A 20,694-nucleotide genomic window follows, 5' to 3' on the forward strand; every position below is an offset into this window, starting at 1 on the left:
CCCGGCTGACGGAGAAGAACCCGCACTAGGCCCTGTGGCTCCGCAGGCCCGAGGTTCTCCCCACGCAGACCCCACCTCTGGACTTCCTGGAGCCACTTCCTGGATGAGCAGGTGAAACTCATCCAGGAGATGGGCGACCACCTGACCAACCTCCGCAGGCTGCCCGGCCCCCAGGCTGCGCTGGGCGAGCGTCTCCTCCAAAGGCTCCGCCTCAAGCACCACTAGGAGCCCCCGGAGCCCAGCGGCCTGTGAGGAGCCCCTCTGGGGTCAGGGCTTCTCCCTGAAGCCTCTCTCTGCAGCCACTGGGCAGCTTGTTAACCACCCTGGAGCCCTCTCCAAGCCTTGGGCCAAAGGGAAACAGGAAAGCTTTCTGCAGCAAAAAAAAAAAAAAAAAAGAATCGGAGCCCAAACTGGGCTGTTCCTAGGTCCCGCCCTGCAGCCTCAACTTTCTGTCCTGGCACGAGTGTCACTCTCTGTCTTTGGGTTTGGCCTGAGGCGAGGCAGAGTGCGTGGGGTCTGCTGAGACCCAGATGTGGTCTGGAAGGTCCCAGAGCCTGCTGTCTCCTGGGCCCCATCCTGCAGGGAGCGCAGCGTGAGGCCCTGGGGGGCTGTTCCTCTTTCTGAGCGGCTGCTATGAAGGGGCCGGTAACGTGCAACACAGAGCCCGCACCTTGTCACCCCCCGTGCATCTGTCTGTCGTACTGCCTCTGTGGACTCTGTAAGCCACCAGCACGGCTGGGGACCATGGGAGGCACAGCCACGACCCCGACCCTCACTGCCCTTCTCTGCCTCGGTGGGCTTTGGGGAAGGGAGGGGGGAAGGGGCCCCTCTCCTCCCAGGTCTGAAGCTCAGAGACCCCAGGTCTAAGAAGGCTCAGCGGGGGCAGAACTTGGTGGGGGAGGAAGGATGTGCTCAGCCCCAGATCTGACCCCAGCGCTCAGGGCCCCGACCAGGCCTGGAGCATCTATGTGTGCTGGGGGATGGGCGCTCACAGGGAACTCTCTCCCAGGGCTGTGCCCGGACCCATGGGAGCAGGTCCCGGCAGGTGAGCCCCCCAAGACCTGCTGGAATCCCACAAGCCCCTGGTCATCTGGGGGGAGCACAGCGGGTCTGGGATGATGGTGACCAGTCTGGAAGGGGTCTGGGGGTGACAGCTGGGGAAACTGAGGGGAGAAAGGCACCCCTGACACTTCGGGTCTGATTCCTTTCCAGGGATCCACCTGACACCCTCCATCTGGGCCGACCTAGGCCCCATGGTCACCAAGGGAAGCCCTGTGACCATGTGGTGTCCGGGGTCTCCGAGGGCAGATGTCTACCGTCTGTAGAGAGAGAGGCCCTCTGGACTCTGGGAGGCTGAGGCCCCACGGGACTCCAGTGACAAGGCCAGTTTCCCCTTTGACTCCTCGAGCTCAAGCCCTGCAGGGCGGTATCAGTGTGTCTCTCGCAGCAGGAAAGACAGGTAGAGCGGAGTGACCCCCTGCCCCTGGTGGAGACAGGCGGGAGGGAGGACCCGGGTCCCCTCCCACTGCGGCGGCGTCCTCACAGGCAGAGGGAGCAGAGTGTGGGCGCCGGGGGACGGACGTCTCCCCTCGCAGCCCACACCTGCGGTGAGCGGGGTGACGCTCCCCCTTTAACCCAGCCCCTCCCCCTCCCTCAGGGGTGCACAGAGCCCCCCCCCTCAGCCCAGTCACACCCTGTGGTGGCCTCACGAGGGAGCGTGTCCCTGGCACGCAGCTCACAGTCTGCAGCGGGCACTTTGCACCTGCTGACGGAGGGAGGTGCTGACCCGCCCGACACAGGACATCGAGGACCCATGGGAGGGGACAGGCCGTGTGCCCTGTGGGCCCGTGAACTCCTCCCGTGGGGGGACCTGCGGATGCTATGATTCTCCCAGCTCCCTCCGCATGTGTGGTCACACCCCAGTGACCCTCTGCATCGCCAGGTCACAGGTGAGGGCCCCCAGCCCCATCGTTTCCTGGACCCCTCACCTGAGCCTTGTGCCCAGTGAGCCCTGAGGTGATGGGGGTCAGTGATACTGCCCTCCTGGGGCAGAACCACTAGCGAGAGGCTTGGGAGGACCAGGGAGAGCTCTGACTGCAGCCCCAGTGAGCAATGTGGGGTGAGCGTCCCCCTCGGTGCCACTGCCCCTCTCTGCAGGCGTGTACAGGGAGCCCTCCCTCTCAGCCCAGCCGGGCTCGCTCGTGCTCCGTGGAGACAGCCTGGTGCTGGTGGGGAGCCCCTGTCCTGCCCCACGTCCTGACTGTGTTCTCAGCATGCTGGGCCCAGAGTCACCTCTGGTGGGGATGGGGTCCTGGGAGGGGGTCCTAGAGCAGACATTGAGAAAGGGCAGTGGTCCAGGGAGAGTGAGAGAAAAATGGAGCGGGTGCCGGGAGATAAGAGAGACCCACACAGAGGGGCTGAGAGCAGCTGAGAGGGGGTCACAGACACGGTCCCTGGAGAGAGGATGGTGGTCCCTCAGCTCAGGGTCAAGGGTGTCTTGGGGGTGGCTCTCTACACATCATGACCTTCCTCGCCCCCAGGAATGTACAGGAAACCCTCCCTCTGAGCCCAGCCGGGACCTTCAGTGCCCTGGGGAGAGAACACGACCCTGCAGCGTGGCTGAGATCTGGTCCGATCCCCTCCATCTGTCCAAGGAGGGGTCACTCACTCCTCCCCAGAACCTTCGTCTGCAGGACACGGCTCCACCCTTTCAGGCCAGCTTCACCTTGAGTGCTGTGACCTCAGCCCACAGTGGGACTACACGTGCTACAGCTCACTCAGCACCTCCCCCGCCCTGATGTCACAGCCCAGCGACCCCTGGAGCGCCTGCTCTCAGGTGAGGGGCCCCCTCCCCACATCCATTGAGGAGCCAGACCGTCGGCTCACGGCCCTGTCCCAGGAGGGCTCTGAGCTGGAGGAGGAGAAGAGGGACACAGGGACGCCAGCCACAGGTGGCCCCGCCCCACGGAGGGACGGACAGTACAGGGGGAGCCCCTGTCCCTCTACTCCACGCACCCCACCGCAGGGTCCAGGCCGTGCTAGGTGTGTGCAGAAGGGAGGCGGGAGGGCGGAAGCTCGGAACTTTGAGGGAAGACACGGAGCTGAGAACAACATGAAGATGCAGACACGCCACACCCTCCCTCTGTCCGTGTTCCAGGCAGCACTGGGGCTGCAGACTCTCACCCACAGGCACGAGCGCCGTGTCTGCTGGGTAACAGCGTCCTCTTAGCCTAGAGGAGACACCGTCTCCCCAGTCCTGGGCTGAGCTTCTGTTAGCCCTTCCCCACTAAACCTTTACAGAAGGGTCGCTTCCCACCGGACCTGGGGGTGGGAGTGGAGATAAAGGAAGGGGTCTTCATGTCTCAAGTATAACTGAGGTCACTGGCGCCTACTGGGTGGTCATAGTGAGGAGAAATGCATGAAGGGAAGATGCCCAGCTGAGAGAGGGGGAAAGAGCAGGTGCCCTCCTCGCCTCTGTCTGGGTGCTGATTTCTAGGAGCCCTTAGAGTCGTCACGGCACCTATGGAATCAGCCCCACGATACGAAGGGCAGAGTGAAGGTGGCCTCTCATTTTCACGTCAAGGAGGTGGTGGGATTCACTGGACAGCTACATGTAAGTCATCAAATTAGAACACTCCCTCACACCATATACAAAAAAGACTCAAAATGGTTTAAAGACCTAAATGTAAGACACGACACTATAGGGCTTCCCTGGTGGCACAGTGGTTAAGAATCCGCCTGCCAATGCAGGGGACACAGGTTCAAGCCCTGGTCTGGGAAGATCCCACATGCCGTGGAGCAACTAAGCCCGTGCACCACAACTACTGAGCCCATGCTCTAGAGCCCGCGAGTCACAACTACTGAGCCCACGTGCCACAACTACTGAAGCCCACACGCCTAGAGCCCGTGCTCTGCAACAAGAGAAGCCACCGCAATGAGAAGCCCACGCACCACAATGAAGAGCAGACCCCGCTCGCTGCAACTAGAGAAAGTCCGTGTGCAGCAGTGAAGACCCAACACAGCCAAAAATAAATAAATAAAATAAATAAATTTTTTAAAAAACACATGACACTATAAAACTCCTAGAAGAGAACATAGGCAAAACACTCTTTGATATAAATTGTACCAATATTTTCAGAGCCTTATTTATTTTTTTGGCCGTCCCGCGCCTCTTGCAGGATATTACTTCCCCAACCAGGGCTTGAACCCGGGCCACGGCAGTGAAAGTGCTGAGTCCTAACCACTGGACCACTAGGGAACTCCCAATTGTACTAATATTTTCTTAAATCAGTCTCCCAAGGCAAAAGAAATAACAGCAAAAATAAACAAATGGGGCATAATCAAACTTAAAAGCTTTTGCACAGCAAAGGAAACCATCAACAAAATGAAGACACAACATACGCAACCGGGAGAAAATATTTGTAAACGATACAACCAAAATATACAAACTGCTCATATGACTCAAACTCAAAGAAATAAACAACCCAATCAAAAAATGGGCAGAAGAACGAAATAGACATTTCCCCAAAGACATACAGACGGCCAACAGGCACATGAAAAGATGCTCAACATTGTTAATTACTAGAGAAATGTAAAGCAAAACTACAGTGAGGTATCACGACGGTACAGTCACCAGGGCTAACGTCAAAAACTGCAAATAATAAATGCTGGAGAGGGTGCGGAGAAAAGGGAACCCTCCTACACTCTTGGTGGGGATGTACATTGGTGCAGCCACTGTGGAGAACAGTAAGGAGGACGCTCAAAGACCTCCAAATAGAGCTACCATGTGATCCAGCCCCCTGGGCGCATATCTGGAGAAAACCGTAGTTTGAAAAGATACATGTACCTCGGTGTTCATAGCAGCACCATGTACAAGACAAGCCAGACAGCCAAGACATGGAAACAACCAAAGTGCCCGCCAACAGATGATGGACTAAGAAGATATGGTATATATATGTATGTGTGTGTGTGTATATATATATATATATATATATATATATATATATATATATATACACACACACACATATATATATACATAATGGAATATTATTCAGCCATAAAATATGAAAATTGCCATTTGCAGCAGCATGGATGGAACTAGACAATATTATGTTTAGTTAAACAAGTCAGAGAAAGACACATACCATATGATATCACTTATATGTGAAAAATAATACAAAGAAATCTGTACACAAAATAGAAACAGACTCACAGACATAGCAAACAAAATTATGGTTACCAAAGGGAAGAGATAGGGGGCGAGATAGAAATTAAAAGTATGGGATTAACAGATGCAAACTGCTATATGTATAATAGATAAGCAACAAGGATTTCCTGTATAGCACAGAAAATTATACCCAATATCTTGTAATAACCTATAAAGCAATATAATCTGCAAATCACACACACACACAGAAAAGAATCACTATGCTGTACAACTGAAACTAACAATATTGTAAATCAACTACACTTCAATTTTAAAAAGAAGTATAATTGATAATGACAAGAGATGACAGAAAACGAAAAAAAAGAACTACAGACACCACAAATAGTCAAAGAATCTTGAAAAAGAACAAGATTAGAGATAAGATTAGAACAAGATTAGAGATAAAGAACAGAGATATAGTATTAAAACAGTATGGTAATAGAAAAAAACAAACAGATATATAGACCAACGGAACAGAATCAAAATCCTAGAAATAAACCGACACGTGTATAGTCAACTAATATTTGACAAGAGAGTCAAGAGTACACAATGGGTAAAGGACAGTCTCTTCAATAAATTGTGTTGGTCATATATACAATGGAATATTACTCAGCCATAAAAAGAAACGAAATTGAGGCATTTGTAGTGAGGTGGATGGACCTAGAGTCTGTCATACAAAGTGAAGTAAGTCAGAAAGAGAAAAACAAATACCATATGCTAACACATATATATGGAATCTAAAAAAAGAAAAATCTTTCTGAAGAACCTAAGGTCGCAGACGTAGAGAATGGACTTGAGGACAGGGGGAGGGGGAAGGGTAAGCTGGGATGAAGTGAGAGAGTGGCATGGACATATATACACTACTAAATGTAAAATAGCTAGCTAGTGGGAAGCAGCCGCATAGCACAGAGAGATCAGCTCGGTGCTTTGTGACCACCTAGAGGGGTGGGATAGGGAGGGTGGGAGGGAGACGCAAGAGGGAGGAGATATGGGGACATATGTCTACGTATAGCTGATTCACTTTGTTATACAGCAGAAACTAACACACCATTGTAAAGCAATTATACTCCAATAAAGATGTTAAAAATAAATAAATAAATGGTGTTGGAAAAAACGGTATATTGACATGCAAAGCACGTCATTAGACCTTACCTGATCTTACCTCTACTTTTTTGTGATTAGAACATTTACGATTTACCCTCTTAACAACTTTCAAGTATATACTACATTATTGTTAATTATAATCACAGTGCTGTGCATTAGATCCCCAGAGCTTATTCATCCTCTACCTGGAAGCTAGAAGAACTGTAGTTTGTTAATTTTGCCTGCTGTATTATATACTGGAAACATCCTTGTAGTATTGTATTGTCTATGTGTGCAAGTTTTTCTAGGTTTTCTATGGGAAGAAGCTCCTGGGTAGCACAAACGTATTGGAAAATCTAAGGCATAATGATGCACTTCTCATTTAATTGACTGTCCTATTTCGTACAACCAGAAACAATGTGGAGTAATCCCTTTTGTCCGAGACCTTCACGAACACTTGTTATTGTCAGACTTTAAAAATAGTTTGCTAGTCTCACATTCAAGATATTGAATTCTTAGATTAAAATTTCCCCAAAGAAATCTCCAGGCCTAAATGGTTTTACTTGCAAATTCTAGAAAACATGTAAAAACAATCATATCAATTCTATTCAATCTCTTCTAGAAACTAGATGAGAAGGAAATGTATTAATTTATGAGGCCAGACCAACTCTCATAGTAAAAGTAAACAACACGAAAACAAAATAGAAGAAAAATTTGCAGGCCAGTCTCCCTCATGAGCATAAACACAAACGTCTTCCACAAAATATTAGCAAATCAAATTTAACAACATACGTTTAAAATACTACACCACATCCAAGTGGGGCTTATCCCAGGAATGCAACATTAGCTTGATATTCAAAAATCAAGCAACCATATTATTTGTCTAAAAAAAGAAAAACCACATGATCCTATCAACAGATACAGAAAAAAGACTTCGTAAAATCCAATCTCCATTCATGATTAAAGATACAACAAAACAAAACACTTGGCACTCTAGTATTTTTTTTTTCAATGTGGTCCTTTTTTTTTTTTTTTTAACTTTGGGGTTTATTTATTTATTTATTTATTTATGGCTGTGTTGTGTCTTCGTTTCTGTGCGAGGGCTTTCTCTAGTTACGGCGAGCGGGGGCCACTCTTCATCGTGGTGCGCGGGCCTCTCATCATCGCAGCCTCTCTTGTTGCGGAGCACAGGCTCCAGACGCGCAGGCTCAGTAATTGTGGCTCACGGGCCTAGTTGGTCCGCGGCATGTGGGATCTTCCCAGACCAGGGCTCGAACCCATGTGCCCTGCATTGGCAGGCAGATTCTCAACCACTGCGCCACCAGGGAAGCCCGGCACTCTAGTATTGAAGGGCACTTCCTCAGTCGGACATAGGACCCCTACAAAAGCCTGCAGAGAACATCATATTTAATGGTGAAAGGCTAAATTTAGGTGGAAAATATGGAGGAGGGAGGTGGAGACAAGTACCCTTAGCTCAAGAAAGAACTCTCATCTGTCACATGGGGTGGCCTTGAAAGGCACTTTTCTTCCAGCTTAGAGCCATCCCCCCTGTGGCCATCAGAGGGCACATAAGAGACACGGCAGAGTCTGTCCTTGGACTAAGACCCTGTTCAGAATGAGACACACTCTAGAACGTCTTGTTGAACGGGGGCATTATTTCCCCCAAATGAGTATCTCCCCTCAGGAAAAGCCAGGTGAGTCCGGGAGAGACTATGCACCCAGCTGGTCCAGCAGAGCATCTTAAAGACCCTTCAGCTACAGTCCTCTCACCTGTTTTCCCCTGAGCCTCTGCTGCTTATATGAACTTCCCACATAAACCAGTAGCCCCCACAGCTCTGCACGTCATAGCACAAGAGACTTCAAGGAGATAAGTCTCAGTAAAAAGCACTGGACTGGGAGTTTGAACCATCGGGTTCTTGCAAGAGAATCACCTGTTGGCATGCTGAATGTGAATAAATCACATGTGCTCTTTCAGGGAGTTTCATCCTTTTTTTTTTTTTTTTTTTTTTTAAAGTAAATATTCTTCCACAAAGTAGCTGGGAGGCTTACAAGAGATGACACATGGGTTATAAAATACAAAATATAATTACTATTATTAAGTATTTGCATCTCTTGAGACAGTAGTCCACCAAATCTCACTAAGAGCCAAGAGCTTCGATGCATTTCTATCCCTAAATATGGATACTCAAAGGGCTACAGATTCCCTGGAAGGTCAATTAGTAATAAATGTACCCCAGGGAAAGATATACTGTGTTCTTGGATTGGAAGACTCAATATTGTAAAAATGACCACACTACCCAAGGCAATCTACAGGTTCAATGCAGTCCCTATCAAATTACCAATGGCATTTTTCACGGAGAAAGAACAAATAATATCTTCATTTGTATGGAAACACAAAAGACCCCGAATAGCCAAAACAATCGTGAGAAAGAAGAATGGAGCTGGAGGAATCACACTCCCTGATTTCAGACTATACTATGAAGCTACAGTCATCAAAACACTATGGTACTCGCACAAAAACAGACTCATAGATCAATGGAACAGAATAGAGAGCCCAGAAAAAAACCCACACACTTATGGTCAATAAACCTATGACAAAGGAAGCAAGAATATACAATGGAGAAAAGACAGTCTCTTCAATAAGTGGTGCTGGGAAAACTGGACAGCTCCATGCAAAAGAATGAAACTTAAGAGTCTCTAACACCGAGAGCCTCCCATCAAGCCTCTTAGGTAGCCTCAACCACCAGAGGGCAGACAGCAGAAGCAAGATAAACTACAATCCTGCAGCCTGTGGACCAAAAACCACATTCACAGAAAGATAGACAAGATGAAAAGGCAGAGGGCTATGTGCCAGATGAAGGAACAAGAAAAAACCCCAGAAAAACAACTAAATGAAGTGGAGATAGGCAACCTTCCAGAAAAAGAATTCAGAATAATGATAGTGAAGATGATCCAGGACCTCGGAATAAGAATGGAGGCAAAGATTGAGAAGATGCAAGAAATGATTAACAAAGACCTAGAAGAATTAAAGAACAAACAAACAGAGATGACCAATACAATAACTGAAATGAAAACTACACTAGAAGGAATCAATAGCAGAATAACTGAGGCAGAAGAACGGATAAGTGACCTGGAAGACAGAATGGTGGAATTCACTGCTGCGGAACAGAATAAAGAAAAAAGAATGAAAAGAAATGAAGACAGCCTAAGAGACCTCTGGGACAACATTAAACGCAACAACATTCGCATTATAGGGGTCCCAGAAGGAGAAGAGAGAGAGAAAGGACCAGAGAAAATATTTGAAGAGATTATAGTCAAAAACTTCCCTAACATGGGAAAGGAAATAGCCACCCAAGTCCAGGAAGTGCAGAGAGTCCCATACAGGATAAACCCAAGGAGGAACACGCCGAGACACATAGTAATCAAAGTGGCAAAAATTAAAGACAAAGAAAAATTATTGAAAGCAGCAAGGGAAAAACGACAAATAACATACAAGGGAACTCCCATAAGGTTAACAGCTGATTTCTCAGCAGAAACTCTACAAGCCAGAAGGGAGTGGCATGATATACTTAAAGTGATGAAAGGGAAGAACCTACAAGCAAGATTACTCTACCCAGCAAGGATCTCATTTAGATTTGATGGAGAAATCAAAAGCTTTACAGACAAGCAAAAGCTACGAGAATTCAGCACCACCAAACCAGCTCTACAACAAATGCTAAAGGAACTTCTCTAAGTGGGAAACACAAGAGAAGAAAAGGACCTACAAAAACAAACCCAAAACAATTAAGAAAATGGTCATAGGAACATACATATCGATAATTACCTTAAACGTGAATGGATTAAATGCCCCAACCAAAAGACATAGACTGGCTGAATGGATACAAAAACAAGACCCATATATATGCTGTCTACAAGAGACCCACTTTAGACCTAGGGACACATACAGACTGAAAGTGAGGGGATGGAAAAAGATATTCCATGCAAATGGAAATCAAAAGAAAGCTGGAGTAGCTATACTCATATCAGATAAAATAGACTTTAAAATAAAGAATGTTACAAGAGACAAGGAAGGACACTACATAATGATCAAGGGATCAATCCAAGAAGAAGATATAACAATTATAAATATATATGCACCCAACATAGGAGCACCTCAATACATAAGGCAACTGCTAACAGCTATAAAAGAGGAAATTGACAGTAACACAATAATAGTGGGGGACTTTAACACCTCACTTACACCAATGGACAGATCATCCAAAATGAAAATGAATAAGGAAAGAGAAGCTTTAAATGACACAATAGACCAGTTAGATTTAATTGACATATATAGGACATTCCATCCAAAAACAGCAGATTACACGTTCTTCTCAAGTGCGCACGGAATATTCTCCAGGATAGATCACATCTTGGGTCACAAATCAAGCCTCAGTAAATTTAAGAAAATTGAAATCATATCAAGCATCTTTTCGGACCACAACGCTATGAGATTAGAAATGGATTACAGGGAAAAAAACGTAAAACAGACAAACACATGGAGGCTAAACAATACGTTACTAAATAACCAAGAGATCACTGAAGAAATCAGAGAGGAAATCAAAAAATACCTAGAGACAAATGACAATGAAAACACGACGACCCAAAACCTATGGGATGCAGCGAAAGCAGTTCTAAGAGGGAAGTTTATAGCTATACAAGCCTATCTCAAGAAACAAGAAAAATCTCAAGTAAACAATCTAACCTTACACCTAAAGAAACTAGAGAAAGAAGAACAAACAAAACCCAAAGTTAGCAGAAGGAAAGAAATCATAAAAATCAGAGCAGAAATAAATGAAATAGAAACAAAGAAAACAATAGCAAAGATCAATAAAACTAAAAGTTGGTTCTTTGAGAAGATAAACAAAATTGATAAGCCATTAGCCAGACTCATCAAGAAAAAGAGGGAGAGGACTCAAATCAATAAAATCAGAAATGAAAAAGGAGAAGTTACAACAGACACCGCAGAAATACAAAGCATCCTAAGAGACTACTACAAGCAACTTTATGCCAATAAAATGGACAACCTGGAAGAAATGGACACATTTTTAGAAAGGTATAACCTTCCAAGACTGAACCAGGAAGAAACAGAAAATATAAACAGACCAATCACAAGTAATGAAATTGAAACTGTGATTAAAAATCTTCCAACAAACAAAAGTCCAGGACCAGATGGCTTCACAGGTGAATTCTATCAAACATTTAGAGAAGAGCTAACACCTATCCTTCTCAAACTCTTCCAAAAAATTGCAGAGGAAGGAACACTCCCAAACTCATTCTATGAGGCCACCATCACCCTGATACCAAAACCAGACAAAGACACTACAAAAAAAGAAAATTACAGACCAATATCACTGATGAATATAGATGCAAAAATCCTCAACAAAATACTAGCAAACAGAATCCAACAACACATTAAAAGGATCATACACCACGATCAAGTGGGATTTATCCCAGGGATGCAAGGATTCTTCAATATACGCAAATCAATCAATGTGATACACCATATTAACAAATTGAAGAATAAAAACCATATGATCATCTCAATAGATGCAGAAAAAGCTTTTGACAAAATTCAACACCGATTTATGATAAAAACTCTCCAGAAAGTGGGCATAGAGGGAACCTACCTCAACATAATAAAGGCCATATATGACAAACCCACAGCAAACATCATTCTCAATGGTGAAAAACTGAAAGCATTTCCTCTAAGATCAGGAACGTGACAAGGATGTCCACTCTCACCACTATTATTCAACATAGTTCTGGAAGTCCTAGCCATGGCAATCAGAGAAGAAAAAGAAATAAAAGGAATACAAATTGGAAAAGAAGAAGTAAAACTGTCACTGTTTGCGGATGACATGATACTATACATAGAGAATACTAAAACTGCCACCAGAAAACTGCTAGAGCTAATTAATGAATATGGTAAAGTTGCAGGATACAAAATTAATGCACAGAAATCTCTTGCATTCCTATACACTAAGGATGAAAAATCTGAAAGAGAAATTATGGAAACACTCCCATTTACCATTGCAACAAAAAGAATAAAATACCTAGGAATAAACCTACCTAGAGAGACAAAAGACCTGTATGCAGAAAACTATAAGACACTGATGAAAGAAATTAAAGATGATACCAACAGATGGAGAGCTATACCATGTTCTTGGATTGGAAGAATCAACATTGTGAAAATGAGTATACTACCCAAAGCAATATACAGATTCAATGCAATCCATATCAAATTACCAATGGCATTTTTTACGGAACTAGAACAAATCATCTTAAAATTTGTATGGAGTCACAAAAGACCCCGAATAGCCAAAGCAGTCTTGAGGGAAAAAAATGGAGCTGGAGGAATCAGACTCCCTGACTTCAGACTATACTACAAAGCTACAGTAATCAAGACAATATGGTACTGGCACAAAAACAGAAACATAGATCAATGGAACAAGATAGAAAGCCCAGAGATTAACCCACGCACCTATGGTCAACTAATCTATGACAAAGGAGGCAAAGATATACAATGGCGAAAAGACAGTCTCTTCAATAAGTGGTGCTGGGAAAACTGGACAGCTACATGTAAAAGAATGAAATTAGAATACTCCCTAACACGATACACAAAAATAAACTCAAAATGGATTAGAGACCTAAATATAAGACTGGACACTATAAAACTCTTAGAGGAAAACATAGGAAGAACGCTCTTTGACATAAATCACAGCAAGATCTTTTTTGATCCACCTCCTAGAGTAATGGAAATAAAAACAAAAATAAACAAATGGGACCTAATGAAACTTCAAAGCTTTTGCACAGCAAAGGAAACCATAAACAAGACGAAAAGACAACCCTCGGAATGGGAGAAAATATTTGCAAACGAATCAACGGACAAAGGATTAATCTCCAAAATATATAAACAGCTCATTCAGTTCAATATTAAAGAAACAAACACCCCAATCCAAAAATGGGCAGAAGACCTAAATAGACATTTCTCCAAAGAAGACATACAGACGGCCACAAAGCACATGAAAAGATGCTCAACATCGCTAATTATTAGAGAAATGCAAATCAAAACTACAATGAGGTATCACCTCACTCCTGTTAGAATGGGCATCATCAGAAAATCTACAAACAACAAATGCTGGAGAGGGTGTGGAGAAAAGGGAACCCTCTTGCACTGTTGGTGGGAATGTAAATTGATACAGCCACTATGGAGAACAATATGGAGGTTCCTTAAAAAACTAAAAATAGAATTACCATATGACCCAGCAATCCCACTACTGAGCATATACCCAGAGAAAACCGTAATTCAAAAAGACACATGCACCCGAATGTTCATTGCAGCACTACTTACAATAGCCAGGTCATGGAAGCAACCTAAATGCCCATCAACAGACGAATGGATAAAGAAGTTGTGGTACATATATACAATGGAATATTACTCAGCCATAAAAAGGAATGAAATTGAGTCATTTGTTGAGAAGTGGATGGATCTAGAGACTGTCATACAGAGTGAAGTAAGTCAGAAAGAGAAAAACAAATATCGTATATTAATGCATGTATGTGGAACCTAGAAAAATGGTACAGATGAGCCGGTTTGCAGGGCAGAAGTTGAGACACAGATGTAGAGAATGGACATATGGACACCAAGGGGGGAAAACTGCGGTGGGGTGGGGATGGTGGTGTGCTGAATTGGGCGATTGGGATTGACATGTATACACTGATGTATATAAAATTGATGCCTAATAAGAACCTGCAGTATAAAAAAACAAACAAACAAAACTAATACTAAACTTTCATTGGGTTATTTGTATGGAAATATGTTAATATAAATGTTTCAGACATTACATGAAATTTCTAAAAATCTTATATTTGTATTTGTATGGAAATATGTATGGAAATATGTTAATATAAATGTTTCAGACAACACATGAAATTGCTAAAAATCTTATATGTTCTGGTATAATGTTATAAGTAATAATCCTAGTTATTACTTTAAAATGTATATCTCAGAAATAACTAATTTTCTTGTCAACTGCATTATTATGAACTTTCATCCAATCTTTAACTGGTCATTTTTAAGTCTTTTCTCATTTACAGACAGTTCTGGGTGTACTCTGATGCTTTTGCAAATATGTTCCTATTAAAGGGTTTCATCTTCAAGAAATTCATGGAAAAGACTCTGACAAGTACAGGTTTCTGGTAATTGACTGTACTGCTGAACTGAATGAATAAGCATTTTCAGAACTCTAATGAAAAACTGATGAACTCAAAAAAGTACTAACAAAAGATCAAGATAAAAAAAAAATTTAATTACATGGGACTGAGTGAACTGATGAGGATGAGTATAATTTTTGTGACTTTCTGTCTGAATTAAAAAAAAAAATCCCACAAGGACTCAGAAAAAAAAAAAAAAAAAAAGACTGTCTAACACCATATACAAAAATAAACCCAAATGGATTAAAGACCTAAATGTAAGACTGGACACTATAAAACTCCTAGAGGAAAGTATAAGCAGAACATGCTTTGACATAAATTGCAGCGATGTTTTTGGGGATCCATCTCCTAAAGTAATAGAGTTTAAAAAATAAACAAATGGGAACAAATTAAACTTAAAACTTCTGCACAGCAAAGGAAACCATAAACAAAATGAAAAAACAACCTAGGACTGGGAGAAAATATGTGCAAATAATGCTAAGGACAAGGGATTAATTTCAAAAATATACAAACAGCTCATACAGCTTAATATATTTTTTAAAAACCAATTAAAAACTGGACAGAAGACCTAAATAGACATTTCTCCAAAGAAGACATACACATAGCCAACAGGCACGTGAAAAGATGTTCAACATCACTAATTACTAGAGAAATACAAATCAAAACCACAGTGAGGTATCACCTCACACTGGTCAGAATGGCCATCATCAAAAATCTACAAATAATAAATGCTGGAGAGGGTGTGGAGAAAAAGGAACCTTACTACACTGTTGCTGGAAATGTAAATTGTTGCAGCCACTATGGAGAACAGTGTGAAGGTCACTTAAAATCTAAAAACAGAGTTACCATATGATCCTGCAACCTCACTCTTGGGCATATATCTGGAAAAAACTCTAATTCGAAAACATACATGCACCCCAATGTACCTAGCAGCACTATTTACAATAGCCAAGACGTGGAAGCAACCTTAATGTCCATCGACAGATGGATAAAGAAGATGTGATATATGTATAATGGAATATTACTCAGCCATAAAAAAGAATGAGATAATGCCCTTTGAAGCACCATGAATGGACTTAGAGATTATCATATTAAGTGAAGTATGTCAGAAAGAGAAAGACAAATATCATGTGATTTCACTTATATGTGGACTCTTAAAACATGATACAAATAAACTTATTTATAAAACAGAAATACACTCACACACAGACAAAACAACCTTATGGTTACCAAAGGGGATAAAGGGGGAAGCGATCAATTAGGAATTTGGGATTTGCAGATACACACTACTTTATATAAAATAGATAAACAACAAGGACCTACTGTATAGCACAGGGAACCATGCTCAATATCTTATAAAAATCTATAACGGAAAGAATCTGAAAAAGAATATGTACATATAACTGAATTACTTTGCTATATACTTGGGACTAACACAACATTGTAAATTAACTCTACTTCTATTTAAAAAAAAAAAAAAAAGAAGTAATTTTGCCCCCACTGAGGGTGAGGGAGAACCCTAGTCCCCTTGAGTGGAGGAGGCCCTGTTGTCTAGGTCTGTGGTCTCTTCAGGTGCTGCCTAACGTCATTCTCATTTCTCTCATTAGAAACCGTGACAGATATCTGTTTAGTCTTCTCATTTTATTTCCTGGGTAGATTAGCTATTGTTTCTATTTTTCCATTTCTGGTCTCACTAGGATGCATTCTAGAAAAATTAATCAACGTTTTAGGCAAGATGGAAGAACAGGAAGTCCCAGCTCTCATCGCCGCACAGAAACACTGATAAAACTACGGTATTTGGGGAAAATAAATTTTATGTGAACTGCAGGATCCAGTTAGCAAGGTGCAACACCGCGAATGAGCACAGAACCAAGAAAAACCACTTTGAAAGGATAAAAGGAGCAGTTCCTTCCCCCTGTCCCACCTCCTCCAAGCTGGCACCCTCAGCGCTGAGAGGCCCCGCCCTTCGGCCCAGGCCAGAGGGAGTGAAGCTGCACCCACAGCCCCAGGCTCCGGGCCTCTCACCTCACTCAGAGCCCGAGGCCACAGGCCCACGTGGGGGCAGCAAAGAAGGAAGAGAGGGGCAGGCGCTCGAGTAGCCGGCAGAGCCCGGCAGGATGGGGAGGAGGGCCGATCCTGAGACTTCTCCCTCAGGGGGAGGAAAATAGAGCCCGCCCCCCGCCCGCGCGGTCCCCTGCACTCCTCCAGGGGAAGGGGGGGACACGGCGAAGGCACACAACTCGGAATCCTCTCCCCAGGAGGGAGGGATGTGGGGCTTGCGCGTCCACAGAACACGTTTGAGAGGCTCCAGAATCTCTAACTCGGCTGATCTGCAAATCCGACCATAAAGACTGGAACAGGTGCTGTTTCTTCCAACGCACAGACACCAAAGCAAAGCTATAAGACACACGAAGAATCAGGGAAATGTGACACTGCCGAAGGCAAAACATAAACCATGAAAGATGAAGATCTATCAGTTGCCAAATTGTTCAAAATAACTGTCTTAAAGAAGCTCTGTGAACTATCTTCCACAAGGGTGCCAAGAACACACAACTGGGAAAAGATAGTCCTTTCAATAAATGGTGCTGGGAAAACTAGACACCCACATGCAGAAGAATGAAACTGGACCCTCAGCTCACACCTTATATAAAATCAACTCAAAATGGATCAGAGACTTAACCATAAGGCCTGAAACCATAAAACTACAAGAAGAAAGCATAGGGGAAAAGCTTCTTGACGTGAGTTTGGACAATGGTGTTTTGGATATGACACCAAAAGCCCAGGCAACAAAGACAAAAATAGACAAGGGGATTGCATCATATTAAAAGCTTCTACACAGCAAAGGAAACAGACAACAGAGTGAAACGGCAACGTATAGAATGGGAGAAGGTATTTGCAAACCATATATCTGATAACGAGCTACTTGTCGAAATATACAAGGAGCTCACACGATTCAATGCAAAGTAGTAACAACCCAATTTAAAAAATAGGTAAAGGACCTGAATAGGCATTTCTCAAAAGAAGACATCCCGATGGCCAAACAGTACATGAAAAGGTGCTCAACATCACTAATCCTCAGGGAAATACACATCCAAACCACAATGAGATATCACCTCACACCTGTTAGAATGGCTGTTATGAAACAGACAAAGATAACAAGTGTTGGGCTTCCCTCGTGGCGCAGTGGTTAAGAATCCACCTGCCAAAGCAGGGGACATGGGCTCGAGCCCTGGTCCGGGAAGATCCCACATGCCACGGAGCAAGTAAGCCTGTGTGTCACAACTACTGAGCCTGCGCTCTAGAGCCCACGAGCCACAACTACTGAAGCCCGCGCGCCTAGAGCCTGTGCTCCACAACAAGAGAAGTCACCGCAATGAGAAGCCCGCGCACCGCAAGGAAGAGTAGCTCCCGCTCACCGCAACTAGAGAAAGCCCGCGCACAGCAATGAAGACCCAGTGCAGCCAAAAATAAATTAATTAAATAAGTTAATTTTAAAAAAAGATAACAGGTGTTGGCAAAACTGTGGAGAAAAGAGAACCCTATGTATTGTTGGTGGGAATGCAAATCGGTGCAGCCACTGTGGAAAACAGTATGCAATTTCCTCAAAAAATTAAAAATAGAACTACCTACCATAACATCCAGCAATTCCACTTCCGGGTATATATCCAAAGCAGATGAAACCAGGACGTCAGAGAGATATCTGCACTCCTATGTTCACTGCAGCATTATTCACATTAGCCAGGATATGGATACAACCTCAATGCCTGTCGAAAGATGAAGAAATAAAGAAAATGTGAGATACGCGCACGCATGCACACACACACACTGGAATATTATTCGGCCTTTAAAAAGAAGGGAATCCTTCCGTTTGGGAAACATGGATGAAGCTGGAGGACATTATGTGAAGTAAAATAAGCCAGACACAGAAAGACAAATACAGCCTGAGCTCACTGCCCTGGGGGATCTAAAATAGTCAGACTCATAGAAACACAGGAGAATGGTAGTTGCCAGAGGCTGGGAAAGGGGTCAATGGGGAGATGCTGGTCACGGGGAACAACGTTGCAGTTACGCAGTCGAGTAACTTCTGGAGATGTGATGTACAGTGATGCGACTAGAGTTCACAGTATTCCACTGTAGACTTGAAATTTGCTTACAGGATAGACCTTAAGTGTTCTCACCACACACACACTCACACACAAATGTTCAGTATGTGAGGTCATGGATATGTTAATTAGCTTAATTGTGCTGATTATTTCACAAGGTAAGTGTATACAAAAACATCAAGTGGGACTTCTCTGGTGGTCCGGTGGTTAAGAATCCACCTTCCAATGCTTGGGAGGCAGGTTGGATCCCTGGTCAGGGAACTAAGATCCCACATGCCACGGGGCAACTAAGCCCACGAGCTGCAACTACTGAGCCCGTGCACTCTGGAGCCTGCGCACGCAACGAAAGATCCCGCCTGCCACAGCGAAGATCCTGCGTGCCACAACTAAGACCCAACGCAGCCAAATAAATAAATAAATGAATGAATGAATGAATGAATAAATGTTTTTTTAAAAAATAAAAACATTAAGGTGTACATCTTAAATATATACAATTTTTGTTACTTATATCTCAATAAAGCTGAAAATTTTTTCTTTCATTTAATTACACCAAGCACATTGGTAGTTATTCCATTTCTAATTTTAGGCAGTTACTCCCATGTTAACATATGTATTTACATTTTTATTTCTAAACAACTATGCATTCTCCTCCTCCATTAGAGAAGACAATGTTCTCATTATGCTTTACCTGAAATATGGGTACTCTATATACATGTATGTGCGTGTGCACATCTGTGTGTCTGTGTGCACACGTGTGGGTGCATCTGTGGGTGTGTGTACAAGTTGTGTTTGTTAATTTTTCGGTGCTTTTTTTACCATTTTTTTCTCATGTTACATCTCACTTTCTCCATTACATCTTTAGTATTCCTTTCACTGAGTGCGAAAATAGTAAAATATCTAAGAACTTGCGTCTCTGGAAATGCCTTCTTTCACTCTCATTCTCTCTTTATCAAGTTACTTGAAAACATTTCTTATTTCAAACTAAGTGTGTGATTCAGCTACGAGGAGAGGAACATACATGTGATGGGTAAGAGATCCACCCCCGCAGAACCCTCCTTATCTCTCAGGGAGACGCAGCCGGACGTGGTGGGCTCAGCGGAATGGACACAGCGCCCGCAGGTCAGACGCGGTGCCTGGAATCTCCTCGTATTTAGGGATTTACCCTCTGATGAGCCTTTCACTTTTGTCCCTTAAAAATAATTTGGGGCTTCCCTGGTGGCGCAGTGGTTGAAAGTCTGCCTGCCAATGCAGGGGACACGGGTTCGAGCCCTGGTCTGGGAAGATCCCACATGCCGCGGAGCAACTAGGCCCGTGAGCCACAATTACTGAGCCTGTGCGTCTGGAGCCTGTGCTCCGCAACAAGAGAGGCCGCGATAGTGAGAGGCCCGCGCACTGCGATGAAGAGTGGCCCCCACTTGCCGCAACTAGAGAAAGCCCTCGCACAGAAACGAAGACCCAACACAGCCATAAATAAATAAATAAATAAATTTTTTTAAAAATAAAATAAAAAATAATTTGGCTCAGTGTAAAATTCTTCCCAGTGAATTCCTTGAAGGGATTTCTCCAATATCTTCTGGCATCGCCTTTTGGTAGCGGGTAGTCTGGTCCCAATGAGCTTGTCATTCTCTTAACGGTAATTTGCATTTTCTACAGGAAGTAGTTTCAGGACATTTGTAGGGCCCCAGCACAGTCGTCCTTGATTTTTTTCAGTTGAAATTTACACAAAATAGAATTAACCGTTTCGAAGTGTACAGTTCAGTCTGAGATACTTTTATTTTTAATTTACCTTCATTTTCTTAATTGACCAAGAAGGGTCAAGATACAGATGCCACTTTAAATACACGCGTCCTAGCACTTAGCTGGCCTGTCCTCATCTCTGAAAAAGGTTCAGTTCTTTATTTCTTTGGCTGTGTTGTATGTCATGACCTTTCCTTCTGACACTTACAACAGATATGACGTTCGTTGGCCCTCCTCATTCTATTCCCCAAGTATCTTGAATTTCCATTTCTGGTCTCTCTAACCTTCATTCTGGAACATTTCCTCAGT

At 43.6% G+C, this 20,694-nt stretch overlaps 1 protein-coding gene and 1 pseudogene across 2 annotated transcripts in view; one reads left to right on the forward strand and one right to left on the reverse strand.

Moving 5' to 3' along the window:
* The window catches only part of CDC42EP5 (CDC42 effector protein 5), an 84,874-nt gene extending 66,102 nt beyond the window's left edge, over nt 1-18,772 (reverse strand). Inside the window, exon 1 of the mRNA XM_082436802.1 lies at nt 18,176-18,772. The gene's annotated coding sequence lies outside the window, so the exon portion shown is untranslated. The remainder of the gene's footprint in view (nt 1-18,175) is intronic.
* On the forward strand, nt 1,026-19,845 carry LOC309649626 (leukocyte immunoglobulin-like receptor subfamily A member 6; annotated as a pseudogene). The gene is made up of 4 exons (XR_014268671.1): nt 1,026-1,045; nt 1,187-1,317; nt 2,541-2,836; nt 18,889-19,845. The product of XR_014268671.1 is annotated as a leukocyte immunoglobulin-like receptor subfamily A member 6 (transcript).
* The last annotated feature ends 849 nt before the right edge of the window (nt 19,846-20,694 follow it).

This window comes from Balaenoptera physalus (genome assembly GCF_965194825.1).
Source record: "Balaenoptera physalus genome assembly, chromosome: 19".
Taxonomy (NCBI): Eukaryota; Metazoa; Chordata; class Mammalia; order Artiodactyla; family Balaenopteridae; genus Balaenoptera; species Balaenoptera physalus.